Below are 20,272 nucleotides of genomic sequence, written 5' to 3'. Positions count from 1 at the left end.
AACAAACAAACACCCTGTTATTTTTCAGATTAAAGTCCCAGGCCATCATAGGTATATAGATGAAGTGACATGCTATCATGCACCAGGAGTGAGTTACCACACAACCAGTTTGAGCTTTGTGGCACTTTAACTGGAAAATTATCCTTCCCTTCTGCCCCCCACCCTATGGTAAATCAACAAGAAAAGCCAAGAGGATGTCTGACTGGAATTTCCATTGATTATTCTCCTGGCAAAATGGAATCTATTGCAAGTTTCAACATGGATGGATTGAGCACCCATAACCAGAATTCCTGTATATCTGAATAGAATATGGGAATTCTGTGGCAGGTTAAGCCATCTGGACATGGGCATGCCCTTTATTTCTAAGGCCCTTTCCTCCATCCTATGCTAATGCAACATTTTCCATAATTTATTTCTGTTCCAGGAGCCAGACTCCACTGAGAAAAAGAGCAAGGAGACTTCGTGGGTACTTTTATACAAGTTCTTTGAGTGTGTGTTGAAGGATGGTATTTGAATTACATCCAGCTCACTCCCTCCTGTGTACAGAATTCCGTATCCACAGGTTCCGTAAAGAGCTGAGTCTATTTATATGAGAAGTGGATGATCTTTCCAGCCCAGACAGCCCTCTAGAAGAACTGTACAAAAGTCCCACAAGTTTTAAAGTATATTGCTCACTGGTAAAATTATTTAAGGCTTACTTATTTATTACTGAGTAGATTTAAACTTCAGTAGGTTTTGTTGTTTATCCTCACAATGACTGAACCAGCTAACTTCACATGTTGAAACATGCTGTCACACTTCCAGAACAACACTTAAAATGAGAACAAATCATTTAGCTCCGGATCCAGCACAGAATTATTTAATATATCAAACTAGCCTTTTCCTTTCGAAGAAAAATTACTGCCAAAAGGCACATCACCAGACTAGATCATTCTGGTTCCATGACTACATGTTATGAATGTGTCCAGGAACAGGACAATACATGCAGGCTGCATAATTTGGCACAGCTATTACAAGAAAAACTTACTAAATGATAAAAGAAACGGAAGCATTGGAAGTCATTAACTTAGGAAGTCATTTGAGGTTTCTAAGTGCAGAGTAGACAAACAAATATTAAAAATCACAAAAGTTGTGGTTGATTCTTCCCTTGGAATAGGAGTGCATGATGCTTTGTACTGAGCATCCAAGAGGCTTTCAGTTTATCCTTCTTCTAGAGCTCCATTACTCCAACTTCTTGAGGTTATCGTGGTCTTCAACATCAAATACAGGGTTAATGGAATACAACTGAGTTTAGATCTTTTCTTTTCCTACCTTACCAGTGGGGGACTGAGATACTTTGAATCATTTTAATTTGAAAAAACAAAGATGGATTCTTTCCTTGAAGACTGCAGATACAGGGAAACTGGATTAGAGTTCTTAATCTTGTTCTCTGATCCTGGTCCAAAATGAAGGTTTTCTTCCTTACCATTCCTGCATTGGACCTTTCCCTGTTTACAAGGAGAGTCGTAACCATGAGGGCCCTACCATGACCAGTTTCTCAGGAAGGATTAAAATCTTCAGGACTGACAGCCTCATTCTTTGTTGGATTCATAATGGAATTGCTGGACAAAATATAGTGACAGTAAATTCATTTTATTAACTTCTCTCCTCTCCCCACCCCCATACCCTCACAACTGAAGGAAGGTGAAAACAGAGAAAAACATACGGAGTAATGTTGTCAGAAACCACTACCTTGAGGATCCCAGTCCTATTTCTTTAAATAGAAACTGTGCTAAGCATAATCAGTCTCTGACATTGTGAAGGACATCAAAACACCAAATGTATATCATCCATAGGAAATAAAATAAAATAAAATAAAATAAAATAAAATAAAATAAAATAAATTTTAAACCTCCCCACAGATTTCCACTCAATGGATTACTTTCATGGCTGGAAAACCACAGACACCAAATTTCTGTGGGCCAGCAGTTGCAGAAAAAAAATTGCTGTGGGATCAGAACATATGCTTGCATTCCTTCTTCACTCTCTATGTCCTATTAGGAAGCAGCTGAAAACTCACGGAAAACTGGAAAGAAACCCTTCAATTTAGACACTATTTTGCCTGTATACAAAATTGGAGTTTTTCCTTCCTCTTTCAAAGCAAAATAGCTTTTATTTTTCAAGTTTGTGTCTCTTCAGTTCCCCCTACTTTCTATCTACATGCATACCTCTATAGTCTCTGAATGCTAGAGGCAGCAGGCATAGAAAGCTTGTTTTACAGAAGCATCAGTGCCAACGTGCCTTGTGTTTAATTTTACTTGCAGAAGTGTGCACCTTCTTCTGTTTCTTGTCAATCAGACAATCGTCTTACAGTTCCTGCAGGCTTCACCAAGATTCACGGGATGAAAGCTGGAAAGTATAAAACAAAAACGGTATCCAGCTATTTTTGGTCTTCAAATAACAGTCATAACGGTGTCTAAAATGTTCTGTATTTTTGCTAACCAAAAATAAGTCACAAAACAAGAAAACAAGGAAAAAAGCCCTATTTATAAATATAGCCATACAGTCAATAGCATATTGATTCTCAAATCATTTACAGCATACAAAAATATTTATATGAACATGTTTAGGCTATCACACACGAATATAGCACATTAAAAGGGTGTAAATTCCATTGTAATTAGTCAGAGAATAATTTAGCCCTTTCTCTGATAAGCAACAAGATTGGCATGATTAGTTATGACTTTTCTATTAAACTGTAAGGTGAAGAGAAAGGAGATTTAACTAAAATGATTGATCTGAAGTTAGTTTGCCCACATTTATTCAAAACAGAAGCTCCAGAAATTCTGTATTAATATCCCTGAAGTATTATCATACATTACAATTTTACAAAACAAATTTCTGTTTTGCTGGTAAGGAGTATACTTGCAACTTTGATATTCACAGACTGTTTAATATGCTTATGACTAGCTAGCACCTCTTTGTCTACCAAGAAAAACATAATGTTGTGTTACTTAAGAAGGATTATACACCCATACTTTCTCTCCTGTAGTTACCATGGATACACAGATGATTATGGACACTCAGCAATGCCAAAAGGTTTACATTCACTTAACACTCTCTGAGCTTTAAGTTGTAAAATCTCCAGTACAAATTGGCAAGCAGCAGAATATTTTATCATGGAGAAATTGTGGTGTTGGTTCAGAAGTTTTTATAAAATTAAGTATTTACATAGGAGAATTAAGCATTCCCAATATTGGATGGTACAACAGTAGTGACAGCAGCTTTAATCTCTATTTATCTTTTGGGATAAAAATTTAGTTTCCAGATTGAGATGCTTAAAATGAGTGCAGACGTACAAACTAGATATGTAAACTGCCACTATATACAATATATTATGAAGTCAATAGAATCCAGAGAACTATTCAGCTAACCCTTTAACCCATAGCTATATTTGACCAAAAGAATAACTGCTAACTGGTCTCCAATAACTGTATTGATAAGCTCTCCATTGATCAGATACCTGGCTCTCATGTAAGCATCTGCACTTAAGTAAGACACCTCTGGCTTTTGCTGAATTCGAAGCCAACCAGACTCCACTAGATGTTATCTCTGACAACTATAATTAAGGTTCAACCTGCTAGTAGGGAATTGCAAATTTACTCTATATTTTGAGTTTAGTAATTCCCTTTGTAAGTGTGTTTGGTTTGGGGTTGAGGGTGATTTTTGGGGGTTTTTGGGGCTTGCTTTTTAATTCAGAGGTCACTGAGAATTCAAGCCAAGATGAGAAAAGGATAAAGGAAAATCACAGTTTTATTGACCATGATGACACCAATCAGCAGCAAAAAACTCCTCTGTCATCTTCTGCATTGTTCTGTCATCTGTAATTAAGTCACTTCTAGTACTGAAAAACCTGCTCTGTGGGCCAGCACTAGATAACCAAATCAAGGTTCCCTACAATAGTGACTAGAGACTATGCTCCTCTTTGGACTTGTTTAGCATATCCATTTTAATTTCTTGTTCCACTGTTTCCAATGTGAAGAAGTTTGGTGGTTTTTTGTCGGACTTAATTCTTCTCACATCCTGTTGTTTCTAACGGAATTGTCTTTATTTCTAACCCTCACTTGTTAATAAATTCAATATTTTTCTATTACATCATGAATAGTATTTAAGATAGTTTTCCATACAAAGGTTTAAGAAGATGACAACTGGCTAAGGAAAATGGGGGACAAAACTAGAGCAGGATAATTAAAAGAATAAAAATTTGTTCTTGTTATATTGAAAATATGGATTGCATCTGCCAACAAATGCAATCTTCCTATTATATCTTTCACTTCACTTGTAAAATGGAAGGAACCTGTACCATTGATGTTTATATTTTTGTTTGCCATTAAAATTCCACTGGATTTGAACACTAAGTGATTCTATTCATACCACTACAAAGATTCCTTTTTTAAATTGTTGACTTTCTAAGACCAATTTGATGCTTTCTTTGCCTTGTAGAAATGTCAGTCCTCTATCTCTGTGCCAACACTGTAGAAGACCACCAAATTATATTTCTAAAATAGTCACTATCAAGATCACTCTTTGCTTATATTATTTCCTGCTCCACAATCAGTTTTGTTGATTTTTCTTGTATTTTTTTTCAAAGGTCTTAAATATATTAAGTGATAGTTGTGGAGTTATTAGAGTTACATCTTTAATTCATGTGAATAATGAGATACTGTAAAAAATGAACTTATCTTTTCTGGGAAGCCATCCATATCACACAGTCTGCACATAGCCCTGATTTAGTAAAACATCCATTATTTGCCACCATAGCACAGTATCTTCTTCCCACCCCAGTACTGGTGAGGAGTCAATGAAGACTTCAGAGTAGCATTGGAATGAGGAGTCATGGTCCACTGACAGTGGGACCACATTTTTGGGACAAAGATAAATTTCTCACCTTCCACCATGGAAATTTTTTAGGGTAATCAGTATAAATTTCTTGTTTACATATATAATTCTGTCATCATTCTTTAGCTTGGTTATAATGCAATCTAATCACAGTAAGAGAAACTATTAATGTCTAATTTAATGACAGCTGATTTTAAAAGATTATATCATTTGAGAGCAAAAGAAGATCTTAGATAAAGACCTCAGGCACTTGCAGTATTGCATTCAACATTTGTTAGACCTCATCTAGAAGGTTATATCCAATATTGTCCTCCACCCACTTAACCTCCATACAAGACACTGATAAAAGGCTTCCAAGGAAACCTGGAGCTAGACTCTTCACAATGGTGACCATTAGGAGGACAAGTAACAATGGGCATAAATTGAAGCAAGAGAGGTTCAAACTGGATATAAGGAAAAACTTTTTCACCATCATAACAGTCAAGCAGTGGAGCAGTTGGTCCAAAATTGCAGTACAATCTCCCTCCTTGGAGGCTTTAAAACGAGACTGGATAAAGCCTTGAGCAACCTGATCTAATCTCAAAGTTGACCCTGCTTTGAGTAGGAGATTGGACTAGAGACCTCCTGAGGTCCCTTATAACCTGAACTATTCTATGATATTATATTAATGTTACAAAGAAAATTTGCTTCTGATCTTATTTAAATGCTTCAGGTAACAGCAAATAGCTTTCACCTGTCTAATAATTTCATAGGTTCTCTCCACATTTGGGATTTCTTTTTCATAAGTAAAACGGGGAATGTAATTGCAAAAGTAAGGTATATAAAGGAGGAGGCTGTAGCGCTGAGTTCTATGGATGACATGAATACATGTCTACGCCATACAATGGAATTTAGTGCAGAATTCCCTGAGTTAGCGCCAACCAATCTCTCTTCAATGCACAGAAAGAAACTTCTGACAAAATCACCAACTCTGACAGCAGAAAAATAAAGTAGCTTTCATGACATACATACCCAAGAGCACAAAAGGTCTTAAAATCAGTAGAGAGCAGAAGAAACCAGAAATAAGACATTACTGTTTCTGACCACAGGTCAGTATGTCTTGTCTACTACAAACAACTTGCTCTTCTCCAGAAATAATGAATGAAATAAAATGTTCTATTTGCCCTTTCGTTCGCAAAAACTCAGGTGAATGCGAAATGTAGGAACATTTTTTTTTTTTCAAATTCAGTATTTTTGCCAGTATTGCAGAAAGTGATATTAAAAAAAACAACCAACCAACCAACAACAACAAAAAAAAAAGCCAAAGAGAAGACATTTGCTCTTTTGAAATTGAAGAAAGCTGCTGTTTAAATAATGGGTTATATAATTTCTTGCAATTTTTATTGCTGTTTCAGATTCCTGCATTATTAATAATCATAAGTGCCCGAATTGTATTTATCAATTATTACAGTGAAAAAGTGAACCTAAGGAGATTACCAATTCAAGTTTTCTCCTTTATATTCTGTATTAACTACAAATTAAGGATAAATTAATATCATTTTGTATTTCAGGAAGCCATAGTGCTCATTTACTTCTTTTACTTCTAAAAGTAAATCAATGTCGAGTATCATGCTAGGAGGCACAGTATTGCCAGAAATGCTCAAATGGATTTTTAATTCTGAAGCACTGGTATAAATATGAATTAGCATCGGCAGAAACACTCTACAATTATGCCAATGTGAACATAATCAGAATCTGACCTAGTCTTCCAAAGGATGTAAAGCTCATATTGTAATTTCTTCTGTCAATAGAAAAGCCATTTCCCAGAACACATTTTAAACAAGCACTCTGAATTTTGTTTGCAGATTCAATTAAGAAAAGATATTATTCTTCGTGTCCTAACCTGTTCTTCAAAGTTACAATGAGGTTTACTGAATATATTTTCAGTTGTGGATTCTGAGAAACAATTCTAGCAGTTGTCAGGAAAACATTTCATACTTATGAATAAAATGCACTATTAGAAACAAAGAAAAAAAAAAAGAAAATTGCAATAAAGTATTACAGTTACCCTTAAAACTACGAGTAAATAAGCAAAGAACTGGGGCAAGACTTCAGTGATCATTTACATATTTCTTTTTCTAGTCCTCACATTTAGCTTGCTATAAGAGCAATAATAGCCTTATATGATCATTATGCCCTATATGATCATTAGAATATGACACATTTCTAACTGTCTCTAAAATTGCTATAATAGAAAAAGCCAGAACACTCAAAATCAAAAATACAAAAGCGTTGATTTACTCATCTAAAAAATCGGCCCAAAGCTCTGTAATGAATGCTCAGTAAAAGCAACGGAAACTAAGCCCTAATCTTGGATGTATATAGGATGTAAAATCATGTTCTTTAATTTTGACTCAGTAAATCTATGTGGTCAGCACAAACATTTATTCCTAAATGTTTTGTTAACAATATTTAATCAATTTATTTTATGGAATCATAGAAACACCAGCTGGGATGCACCTTGAAGATCTCTTGTCCAACCTCTTATTCAAAGCGGAGCTGTCACCTCACTAGTCCAGGCCAGCTCTACCTTTGGCTGAGCCATGAAAAGCACTGTGGGCAGTGATTTCCACCACCTCCATGGGTTACCAGTTCCATTGGTGCAGCACCACACTCCTGTGGAAAAGCCTTTCCCCCTCAGCAATCTGAACTTCCCAAGGTGACGTCCGTGGTTACTGCAGCATCTGCCATTACCAAGCAGAGTCTTGGCTTTTCTGTCTTTGTTTCAAGTGCTTGCAGGCTGCTATTAGATTGCCCTTGACCTCCTTCTTAATAAACAAGCTCAGATCCCTCAACCTCTCCTCATCTGCCATGTACTTTAGTCTGGCTTGTCTCAACAGCCCTCCACTGCACCCTCTCCAGTCTCTTAGTATCCCTCTTGATTTGGGAATGACCACAGTGTTCAGTATGGCCTCACCAGTGGTGAGTACCAAGTGTCTCAGTCTGCTGGCCTTGCAGCTCCTGATGCAGCCCAGTCTCCATTTTGCTTTACTCACGATGAGCATGTGCCACTTGCTGTCATTCACCTCGGTGCCCCCAGTAATCCCCAGCTTCTTTTCAGCATTGCTGCTATTTAGCCAGGCGGTTCCCATCTTGAGTTGATGCACGGGGTTATTTTGCCCCAGGGGCAGAACTATGGACTCCTTGTTGAAGTTTCTTATTTTGGCTGCCTCCTCAAGACCACGGAGGTCTGCCTGGAGAGTGGATTCACTGTTTGTCTTGTCAGCCACTCTGCTGATTTAGTATTGTCACCAAATTCACTAGGGGTACCCTTTTGCACCAGGTGCTATAGGCTTATAGAATACTCTAGTATGATATAAAGAAAAAGCTTTTACCTTTTTTTAAGTGTGAATCCTCTGCCTTTTCTGAAAATCATAGAGCCTTTCTCTGGGACTTCTCCTTTTAACAAGCCTTTGACAGGTACCAATACTCTGTTTAACACATTTCTGTTGCATCTCCTACTTTTCACATTCACTATTTTGAAAACTACATCAGCATTTGCTTTCCATGCTGTTGTAGTGCAGAAGCAGATGTCTTTATCTTATTAGTGATTTTGACACTTCTCTTGGCTAAGTAACTTTATGTAAATTAGATTGTATAAGCAGCTTACTACTTGTGAGTAAAATAGTCAGAGATACCATAATGCCGACGGTGAAAGAATTCTCAGAAGCATCAATCTGTCAAACTTTGGATCATCCCCAGCAGCAATATCAATATTTGTCCTTTAATAATTATCCCAGTGTTATAAAAACTGATATAAATACAAACAGCCATTTCATTGCATCTGCAGGTAAGTAGATCTTTCCTGACTCTCAGTGTGAGAAGCTGCCTTTACAGATGCTTACAATGGTGACAGTACTGCCTGAGCTGCCTTTTTCCCCATTATTATAGAACAAAATATTTCTGAAAACAACAGTTTGTAAAATCTACTGTGAACTGCCTAGTAATTTATGAAGGTAAATCTACACGTCACATCACAAACCTCAAACCATTATCACAGGAATCACATAGTTTCTCAGTATCAACTAATTTACACACTTTCTTTTTTGGATACCTCAACAAAAAGCCATAAAATATTGCAAATCAGACAATCAGAATGATACTTACTACCAACCATTACTCTCTTACACCAATTCATCAGCATCTCAGCTAGTTAGTGTAATATAATAGATATTAACAAAGCAAAATATGGTGCACATTGGCTCAATAAATACAGCGCAGATAGGATTTACGATACAATGCTGCTGCAAAGTATGTAGCATTTGGACTTCAGTTCATGTTCAGTAACACTGCCAATAATCCCAAAACAGGGAGGGAAGCAGGTTAAAAAATGCAAAATGCTTCATGTTCAGTTTACATAGGGTTCAATGTCTTTTGTTGATAGTTTGGTCCCGTAGTTTATACATTTATTTTCCCAGATTGTACTACTATTGCTCAAAGATATAGAACATCAGAGAACTTGGCTCACTGTATGGGGGCCCACACATCTATGAATTTGTATTGTCAAAACACAGATTTTATAAATAAATGATGTCTTAAAGAGAATATAAAATATTCTTTGTTTGCAGCATGTATTATATGATATTTGCTTTCTTGGAGAACGGAAATGTTTGATTTTAGCATCTAGAGATAGAAAAGCAGGCAAAAGTTGAGGGAAACAGAAAAAGTGTTATAGTATGCTCTTAAATCTCTTGCACTAACCAGGCACTAGTTGTCATCACTAATTAGATCAACTTCAAGAGTTTAAACAGCAAGCTCATTTTTCCATGGTTTGTAGTCCCTTGTAGTAGCTATTTGTCTCCTTCTACTAGCAGGACTGGCCAAATAAATTACGCAAGGGATAATTCACTAATATTTCTGCAGTCATTTCCAAAGAAGGAAGAGAAGCCCTCCATCCCAGAAAGCTGATATATCAACATTTGCTTTTATGAGGTTTTGAAGTGACTCTGAGGAGGTCTGAGCCTTGAGGTAGCACTAACCAATCTTACTATGAGCACACCCCAAAACACTGCAGTAATTCTAATCTCTGTGTTTTCTTAGAGCACTGGCAACCCCTTAAAACACAGCAAATGTAGATCTTCTGCATGATGCAGATAAATAAAAGTTTTGAAAACAAATCTTCCCCCCATTTTCTATTTCCTTTCAGAATGAGCCTCTCCTTCCAGCTGCTCTGGAGTCCAGCAGCTTGCACGGCCTTCCTGGGCTGCAGCAACCTCCACAGGGTCCCTCGGGGGCTCCAGGAATGCAGCCTCTCCTTGACCTCTGAGGCTTGGCTGTAGATCTGCTCCTCAGCAACAGGCAAACCATGTGCTCTGTCAGGAGGCTCTCAGTCCACATGCAGACACTCCAATCTCCTCCTCTCTCTCCCTCCCGGCCACCTGACAAGACTGCCACAGCCAGGAAAAGCAAATGAGAAGGGGAAAAAAAAAACCCACCACCATAAAACAGAGACTAAACCATGAACAAAAAACCTCAATTTTGTCATGTCATGAAGGCAAGAAGCAGTAGAAACTGGAGACAATCTGTAGTGCCTCCATCTAAACTGCAAAGTTTTAAGGTTCAGACGTGCATTCCAGCATTCTCCTGCTTCATGTAAGACCTAAAATGAGACCTGGACTCCTCAGCTCTCCTTAGGCCCCGGTTTCTGGGGAGAGAAGATGAAGGTATATGCGCCAGAATGGTTCAGGCTTATGCTCATCTTTCGGAATCTGGATGGCACTAGCATAGTCCAGAACGAGGATGATATAAATCACACAGAATCATAGGATGTCAGGGATTGGAAAGGACCTCAAAAGCTCATCCAGTCCAATCCCCCCGCCGGAGCAGGAACACCCAGATGAGGTTACACAGGAAGGTGTCCAGGCGGGTTGGAATGTCTGCAGAGAAGGAGACTCCACAACCCCCCTGGGCAGCCTGGTCCACTGTTCTGTCACCCTCACTGAGAAGAAGTTTCTTTTCAAATACTTGTATTAGGCAATATAGAATAGAGCAGATGGATAGATCTTACAAAATAATTAAAAATGTGTCCACCTCTTTGTCTGACCTCCAAGTCACCTCTCAAAGATGATGTCGAATAATTGGCTATTACTGAATGTAGGTTTTTTGGTAGGAACATGATGTTATTACAAGCTGAAGTTCTCACCTGAAGCAGGAACAGTCCCTGGGATGTGCCACTGTTGGATGCAAGGGGAGAAAATAAACAAGAAATAGGAAATGAACCCTTTTGGTGACATGAATGGCTCTGCCATAACCACACCGCACCTTTTTTGCAAGCTCTTCTCTTCAGTACCATTCATTGGCTCTGTCAGATGTCAAAAACTTTATCAGTTATGAAAATCTACAGAAAACTGGGAAATTACAAACTCTATTTTCTGCAGTTTACCATCTTCAACTATGTTTAATCATGAAAGACATTACTAATGGTGGGATTCACCATGGCTTGTGTGTCAGTCCATACCCTATTCATATCCATACACAACGGATAAATTAGATTCATCATGTCTTCATGACATCTTGTCATAGAAAGGCTTTTTCCTTGCTGTTTTCCTTCAGATACATTGTAAATTCTTCCTGAAGCTACTTTGAAAATCCATTCCACTCTACTATTTTTTTATCCAGGGTAACAAATACCTTGTCATATACCAAGTCATTGATGTTCATGCACAAAATGCCAAGGATTGCTGTATTTTTCTATAGAGACTTTCCACATGCCATTCTGAAGAGATAAAGATTATTTATTAAAAAGTTTTTAAAATTCCCATACGTAGATATTTGTAAGATCTGTAGATATCTTATTTTTCTCTTCCCACCCTTTGTCAAGGGAAATCCAAGAGAGAGGTTTCAGATCTCAGACCAGAGAACACAGAAAACATCCCACCTTTTATGCCCACCTGAAACAGTGTTTCTCTAGAGCAACTAGAACAGAAACCTCTGGTAGAAGAACACAAGTATTGCACACTTTTATAAACCTTCCTCCTTTGATTTATCCATCAGACTAGCAGACTCCGAAGGGTTGTATTATGATACCACAAATCCTTTTGGTAGTAACATCTGGAAAATTAAGAAGTATCTTAATTTTCTAGAGTAAAAGAAGACTCTATTGAGTCATCCATAGCATTTGGTAGAAAGCTCTAAGTTTTCAGTGAGAGAAAAAGATAGGGAAAGGATGTGGACTGAGCATTTTTACTCTCAGGAACATGACAAAAAATACTCGAAACTTACTACAGCTATCTCAGCTCTGAGGTCCTAGAAAATAAATAAACCAATAAATGAACACATAAAATCCAGATACAAGACTATTTTTTGTCTAAAATCCGTATATATTTTTCCTGTTGCATTACTAACCTCTGACCCTATCCAATGCATTTGGGTGTTTTCAGTATCTGTTGTTTATATCCTGTATTTTTAACTCTGATGTAATATTTCAGGACATTAAAAGGCTATTAGAGCAACAATGAGCCTTCTTTTTTTTCCAGCATTCTTTCGCTGACCTCTCTTGATTAATGCTCCTGTGTATTTATTACTTAAGTAAGTCAGCATTACCAATGCAGAAAAAAAATAGGGAGGATATCTAGATAGCTTCAAAAATCTTGGACGTCCACAGTTGTCACATGCAGTGTTTTGGGCTTTTGATTGTTTTTTTTCCATAGATATAGCAATAAAAGCAGTTCATTTCATATTTTGGAAAAGTAAATATTTATGTTAGAATATCAGTTCACAGAGCACTTCTCATATGCCCATGATATTTCTCTGGAAAATATAAGAGTGACAAAATCAATTCACTCAAAAGAATGAAACAAAAGTTAGTGGATTCAGTAATTCCAGGAGAACTTTGAAACCTGGCTGAACCTCTCAATCATATTTGTTCTTTAAAATTTTAATCTCTCTTTCACCTTATTGCGCGGAAGTGTATTCAATTTCACAAAAGCTTTTCATTTTACTCACACACTCAGTAAGACTGAAATGAGACATTTTATCTTTTCATTTTCTCATCATATGGAAAATTCATGAAAATGTGAGAGCAATGCAGTGCATGGAAAATTGTTGCTTTGTCTTATAAACCTGGCCAAGAGAGGTTCAGAATATTTACAAAAATAATCCCAGAATGCAGCAATCTTTTCAAAGTTGGACAGGTGCTAAGTATTTTGTTTTGTTAAGTTGGCTAACCTTCCAGGAATCAAGTATATCCCTTTTCAAGCTAGTTTTAACTGTTTCTACCCAGCTTTTCAGTGAGCTACTTCAAGAAGTCTTACCATACTTTTCAGATGACCCAATCTGCTTACTAATACTAACTTTTCAAGCAAGGACATCACTATTCTCCACCTGTGCAGAGAGAAATCCAATTACTTATACAGTTGTTAGCTTGTTTTGATTCTAAGAATCAAGATATCAACATTTTAGCTCAGGTGTCATCTTTGGTAGCAAATTTGCTGTTCATTCCCATTCAATAATGCTTTTGTTCATATTATGGACTTGGACCCCACACAAACTGGATTTTGGAATGAAAGTGAGTAGAAGGTGAGCTCTGGCAAGAATTCAGCCCACAGCATAACTAGAGCCAGCCCAACATTAAAACCTCCTGAAATGTGCAAATGCCAGATTCTTAGTACAGACTCTTTCATTTTATCAATCTGCATATACTGGTCTGTGCTACTTGCTAAGGTGGACACAGTTTCTAACTGGTCTTTGACTTCACAGATCCTCACAAGATGCAGAACCAAATTCTAAAGTGATTTAGTCACCTAAAATGTAATTAAAATGCATATAGGATTAAAGGATGTGATCTTCTTTGGGACTTAAGAAAATGTCTTTAATTGCTTATCTGCATCTTTAAATGCCTAAGTGTCTTTGGAAATCAGAAACTTATATTTCTGTGCTGCAGTTCCAATATCTTAAAATGAGGATAAGTAATAATATCCCGTTTGACAGAATCTGATGAGGATAAATAGATCAAAAATTGTGAGCTGCTCAAATCACGAAATAAGAGGGTTGAATCAATCCATAACATAGATTGCTTTCATATCTCAGATCAAGGTTAAACAAAGGCTAAAGCTCTGCATGCATGATTTGCAAATGCAGTTATGCTAATAGCATGATGATCCTAATTAGATGATCAGCTGCATATCTGACTTTTGATAATAAGTCCTAATGTGACTTGCTAATCAATGTCAGATATGGGAATAGAATGTAGAATTTCTGACTTGTGAATCCACGCACTAATTGCTAAACCAGACTGCCTCCCTAATGTCATCCATTTCAAAATGTTCTGTCTCCTGCTTCTACGCATCTCATGTATCATTTGAACAGCATTTTGTGGATCCACAGACTGTTAAGACCAGAAGAATCCACTAAAATCACATTATCCAACCTCTAAATAATAAGGGCCAAAGAATTTACTGTTATTTCATATTGGGAAATTATTTTTTTTCTTTTTTACCATAAATTAACATTAGCAGTCTTAATTTTTTACTAAGCTACAGAACATTTTTTTCAAAGACATCTCATTTTGATTGCAAGATTCCAAATGATGATGAATTTGTCACTTTCCATGAGAAGAAATGTCAATTATCAATTGCCCTCAGTGTAGCGAGATGTTAAAAAATGAGGTCAGATTCATCCTGGTTTTAAAAATGGCATTTAATTGACGGCTTAAATGCTTCTGACTTCTGATTTCAGCCATAGTAATACGCTGTTATGCCTTCAACCGCTAGATTAAAGATTCCTACATCTCAGATCACAGATTGCTGTATAAAGGAGATTATGAAAGAAAATTAATCACTTTAATCATATCGCTTAATTCACTGTGGGAAGTAGCTCAGATAGCTAAGAAAATAATAGAATTATTTTAGCTTTGGCTGGTTTGGTTTTCTTTTTAGAAAATCTTCAAAGGAACTATTACAAAAACAGATTTTAAAGTGAAACTGAAACATTTGCCTGGATTCATTCTTCTTTCTAATGGACAATCCCTGTATTCTATACCTGAAAAGCAGGGAGGGGGGAAACAAAAAAAGAAAGCGCATCAGCTATTTCTTTGGGTTTTGTCGACACATCAGAAAATCATCTTAACAACTGGGATTCCATTAATTAGCTCACAGGGATAAATATAGCTTTCAAAGCAAAATAGGGTACTGTGGAATTTCCATGCACAATAAATCATTACCCCCTCAACAGATGTATGTTCGAATTAATAAAACTGAAGAAGTGCATGAAGCTGACATGACAGCACACTGAATCAAAGCTTTGTCTATATAAAAGTGTTACACAAAATAGTACCATAATTTTATATCAGGATGATGCTTGTGTATAAAATCGCTAGCAATTGAAAATATTAATGTAAAACTGAAGATTAAGAACTTAGAGAAAAGACAGAAGGTATTTTTCTTTCTGAATGCATAGTACTACATACAATGTTACGTTACGTACGTGCAAAACCAAAATCTATGAAAAAATCTGTTATATCTGTATTTAATTTTATCTCAAACAAATATTAATAGATTGTGGCCTAATTGTAATGTGATGAATTTTTTTCATCTTACGCAAAATTTTACTGCGGGGAAGGGAAAAAGAGCACAAAGTTTCTCATTTTAAAAGTGCATGTCTGCAGCAGCTGCAGCTTTGGCTTTATTTCATAGTTTGAGCTCTCCAAGGGCACAGAAAGGAACAGTAACAGCCACTATGGCCCCAAACTTATCACCTCCTAAATACCAATTTAGAGAGGAAGAAAACAACATTGAGTTTCTCTTCTAGTAAAAAACTTTCGCTAAAGAAAAACCACATATTAAATTAAAAAGTTAAGCCATTGTTAATGAACCAAATTCTAGAAAAGAAAATAATACATTTTGAGTAATTTTGAAAAGGTCTGATTTTCCTTTTCTCCTTTCTTTTTCGCCAGGAAAGCCTGTATGATAAAGAACTATACAAGCAGAAGTTCAGCTCCCACAGAGGAAAAAAATCCACCATTTAATTCTTTGCAATACATATGCATACTAAAAGATTCCATCTAGATAGCAGTAACATCCACAGTATAAATTACAGAATAATATAAGAACATTCATCTATCATGAACTTTCAACTCCTCACCTTTGCTCTGCTCAAGAAACTATTCCTCCTGGGACGAGTGGAACTGTACCAGACAGTCAGGAATCCGCCAAAAGTGGGAGTTCTATGAGAGTGAACAAACACTTGATTTGCAAAGCAAAAATAACTGGCAAAAAAAAAAATCTATAGGGAAGTTCCGAAGAATAAGGGGAGGGAAGCTTTCTCCCATTCTTTTCCTAAATGGAAGATTCATTTTTTAGGATTTTTTCCTTATTAAAACAAGTGAAATAAAACAAATGTTAAAATCCTGTCAAAACTAAATACTACCAACTCTGGCACAGAAAATGGAAAAGAATGGACCACAGATAAGCAGTTTACCAGCCTTAATCACAGCTCTTAACTGTATACTGGAAAGTGCTCAGTGTTGCAAGGTTAGTTTATAAATTTGAATTGAATTAGATCATGTATTAAATAATAAATGAGCAACCCGAAAACTGTTAGTTCCTAAGACTCTGAAAACAAAAAATTTAATAGCTTAAATAATTAAAGGTCAAGAAGTTTTATTTAAATGAAGTAAAATCACTTTGTGTCCCGTATTAATATATCTGGTAGTTCCAGTGATTAATATTCTAGAGAAGCAACATCTTTGTTCAAGTTTCATTATGCTACAGCATGAAAACTAGCAACATACATCCTATTATTATCCTTCCAGCACACTCTCAGCCAAACCAAAGATACGAGTTATGTTCCTAATATTTACAAGATTAAAAATAAAACACATTCGAATTTTTTCTCTGCTGGCAAACGAAAAAAGATGGCCTATTTTAAAATGCTGCCTTCTAGAAAATCCCCAAAAGGCAGACACATTTCTGCATGAATTAAACAGAATTATTTTGTACCTAATTAAAACTCTGAAACCACTGCTTACTTACCAAATTTGACCTTGGTGCTGAGGGATAACAAAAGATGTAATATTTCCTTTGTCCATCCATTATAGATACACATCAAATATTGCAGAGGGAGCATCTGGTTTTAAGAGGCACTTACTTTGGAATGACAAAATCAGACATTTAATGTACTGAAGTGATACAATTTGATTTCTCTTACTGGCCTTCACAATTATCATCAGTATCTCTATAGTGTTTTTTCTATTCTGCCAAACAAACCATATTTCTGTTAATTATATGACTAAATTGCTCATTCCGAACTTAATACCTCCTAAAGCCATCAGCAGATGTTCTCTTTATAATCATTGATGTCATTCCGTAAATGACTGAAAAGGAGACGGTAAATGGAGTGCTAAACGCTAACTTTGGCGTTCTTGTCTAAGTTTAGCTGTTTAACAGGAGTACATCTGGCCTGTCTCAGCAAAACGGGCTGTCTCCGTCAACAGGGACACTTCCAAAAGGAAATTCATCCTACTAAAAAATACAGAGTTGAAACAATCACATCACACTCCTCACCATCTCTAGAGGCAGCCTGACTATCTAGCCCAGGCAAAACTGCTGCCTTTTAAATAGCAAACAGGTGAGATTGATGCCGTCTTTTAGCTGACTAGGATGACAAGCTGCAGGTCAGAGGCAGTCTGTAGTTTCAGCTGATGTTTCATTAAGATCAGGAACCTGCCAGATGTTGCCAGGAGGAAAGGTCTTTCTTCATGGCAATACTTCTCTCAGCCACTTCCACAGGTGGCCTCCCAATCAAATTCAGCAGTCGCATGAAGTCAGAGATAAATATTCTTAGAGTGACGATGCTCACTTTGAAGCCAAAATCAACAGTAATAAAGTTATCTCACTTATGAGGTCAATATAAGTATTTAATGCAATATTTTTAAAACACAGAGGACACAGAGCAGAGAGGCAATGGGAGGAAAAAGGGTTTACCTGGACTGTCAATTGTACCCTTTAAGAACACCATGTCTTTTCTCTTATTTTTCTTGCTGTTCTATCAATCTGTACCACGATTTACTACTGAACGAGTCTGCAGGAGAAAAAAAAATACTGTTTTCCCCCTAAATAGCTACCAGCATGTTCTTTCTCTATAAATCCTAGTGAGATCCCCAGTGGTGGCATAACTGTTAACAAATACAGAAAGTGATATGGAATAGCTCCATTTCCCCAGCATATTAAAACTACAGTTGTCAGCATTTAATGTCTCTGATATCCTTAACCCCCTACAAGTTGTGGAATTAGCTAAAGCTTTGCCTCTAGGTATCCCATCAGGATGCTCCGATACAGAGATTTACATTCAGTGTAACTCTCTAGGAGTAAAATATCTTTTTTGACATACTTAATGCGTCATAATAACTGCAAATTTATTGTATCAAGCATTAACCACTTTCTCCTTCATACATGCCTGGAGCAAGGAAGAAACACCACTATTATCATAAGTATGCTACACTGAATGAACAAATATGCAGAAGCCTTACTGCATACTTCAATCACTTACATTATTTTTAAATGATATAATTTTAAAATATGTTCTTTTTAGAATCATAAAAGAAAATTGAACAGATGGTTTGAGCTTAATTTAGAGTAATTTGTCTGTTAAAATACACTGCATTGCCAGTGAGTCTTCATTAGAACACTAACTCATTACAAGGGAGTTGTAATTTATTGGGTAGACTGAAAGGTACTGGAGCTTTAGGAAAAGTTTACAGTCTTAGAGGAATGAATGCAGATGAGCATTTCAATATAAGATTTTTGAAGAAAAAAATGGAAAAAGCAAGGAAGACTCAAGTTAAAATTTATGGTCCTATCAGATTTCCCAATATTCCTATATAGAAAGCATATTCACATGCACAAACAAAAGATCCTTCTTTATATAATGTTATACATGGACTTCTTAGTTTGCACTGACTTTTAACTGTTTATTAATGTAAAAGATTAACGTTTCACATTACAACAATAAAAACATTTCTATAAGCAATGGCTTACATGTATTTTGAACAAGCACATAATGTAAATTAGAATTCGTTATTGTATTGCTCCCTGTGCTACAAACTTATTTGAAAGCTTTTTCTGTTTAATACAAAAGCTTAATAAGGCTGTTAAAGTTTTCAGTCTGTATTAGAGTTAATTTTATGTCAATTATGTCTCTCTAGGGAAAAGGAATGAGTGAAAACGTGCAAAAAGCACACACAGGATACAACAATTTGGGTTAATCAAAGCTAAAGGTAATGTAATGGACTTTGAAGATACATGGGATAGTGAAAACATAGGTTTCGGAGAAAAACAGCTGCTAATATAGTCAAACTGACACCAAGTGAAATAAATCCTTTGGGTTTTCATATACCTAAGTTATTTTTTATTCTAGGGAGAAGAACCTTGTGCTATAGTAATTAGAGTACCAAAAATTTTTGTTTAATTTTTAGCAGTTGTTCCAAAAATGGTGAGTAAACACAGTTACAAACGAAATTCTGCCAAAAATAATACTAAATCTATTATGAAATGCATATTATATAAGTCCACATACAAACATTAATGTAAACATACAAATATTAATGTAAATATAAATGTATAACTTCTTATATGGAAATTCATTGCCTGGGGATGTCAAGCACAGCATCCCCTGCTAAAAGCACCAGAAACTTCTGGACCAACCCACCAGGTTGCTCATGCACACACCCGTTTGGGTTGACAGACAGGACTCTTGACCAATGACACACCTCAGCTGAGGGAAGTTTCCAGACTACTGCCATAAATGACCACAGCCCAGGTTCTACTTAGAATATAGGTGGAGTTTTGTGGTGGCTTCTGTGGAGTTGGTTTCTGTTGGACCAGTGGGTCTGCAGTGGAAGACTGACCTCCTTAGATCTGGGCATCATCTCAGGAAAGTTCCTTGAGGAGTGAGACACGTTGCCTTCTTGGTAAGTGGTCTTCTGGGTACCCTTGAACATCCTCACTTTGTATGAGAGAGAAGATGCACATTGTGAATTATCATTCTAGAGTTTGGGGATCCCTTGTGTCTGAGTTGGCTGTGTAGTAACTGAACTCCTAACTGGTGTCTGAATCTGTGTTTCATTATGTTGTTGCAGTGCTGAATAATTTTGGATAAATGCTTTCTGTTTGGAGCTTATCACCTGCCTAAATTGATTTTTGGGGTGCCTCTGTGGCATTGTGGACTAGCAGCAATAAGAGAACGCTGACTGATTAAAAATAGTGCAATCTGCAGTGTTGTGTAAACTTCTGGCTAGTTTCATATTCTCTGTCTTTCTGGTTGAAGAGACTCAATCAAACAATGCAAGACTCATTGGGACTTAAACAAGTATGGTTTGGTCTCTAGTGGTTAGAGTCTTGTTTTAATGTGTCATTTAAAT

The sequence above is a fragment of the Nesoenas mayeri genome (assembly GCF_963082525.1).
Source record: "Nesoenas mayeri genome assembly, chromosome: 4".
Classification (NCBI taxonomy): domain Eukaryota; kingdom Metazoa; phylum Chordata; class Aves; order Columbiformes; family Columbidae; genus Nesoenas; species Nesoenas mayeri.
Note: the sequence above shows the minus strand (reverse complement) of the source record.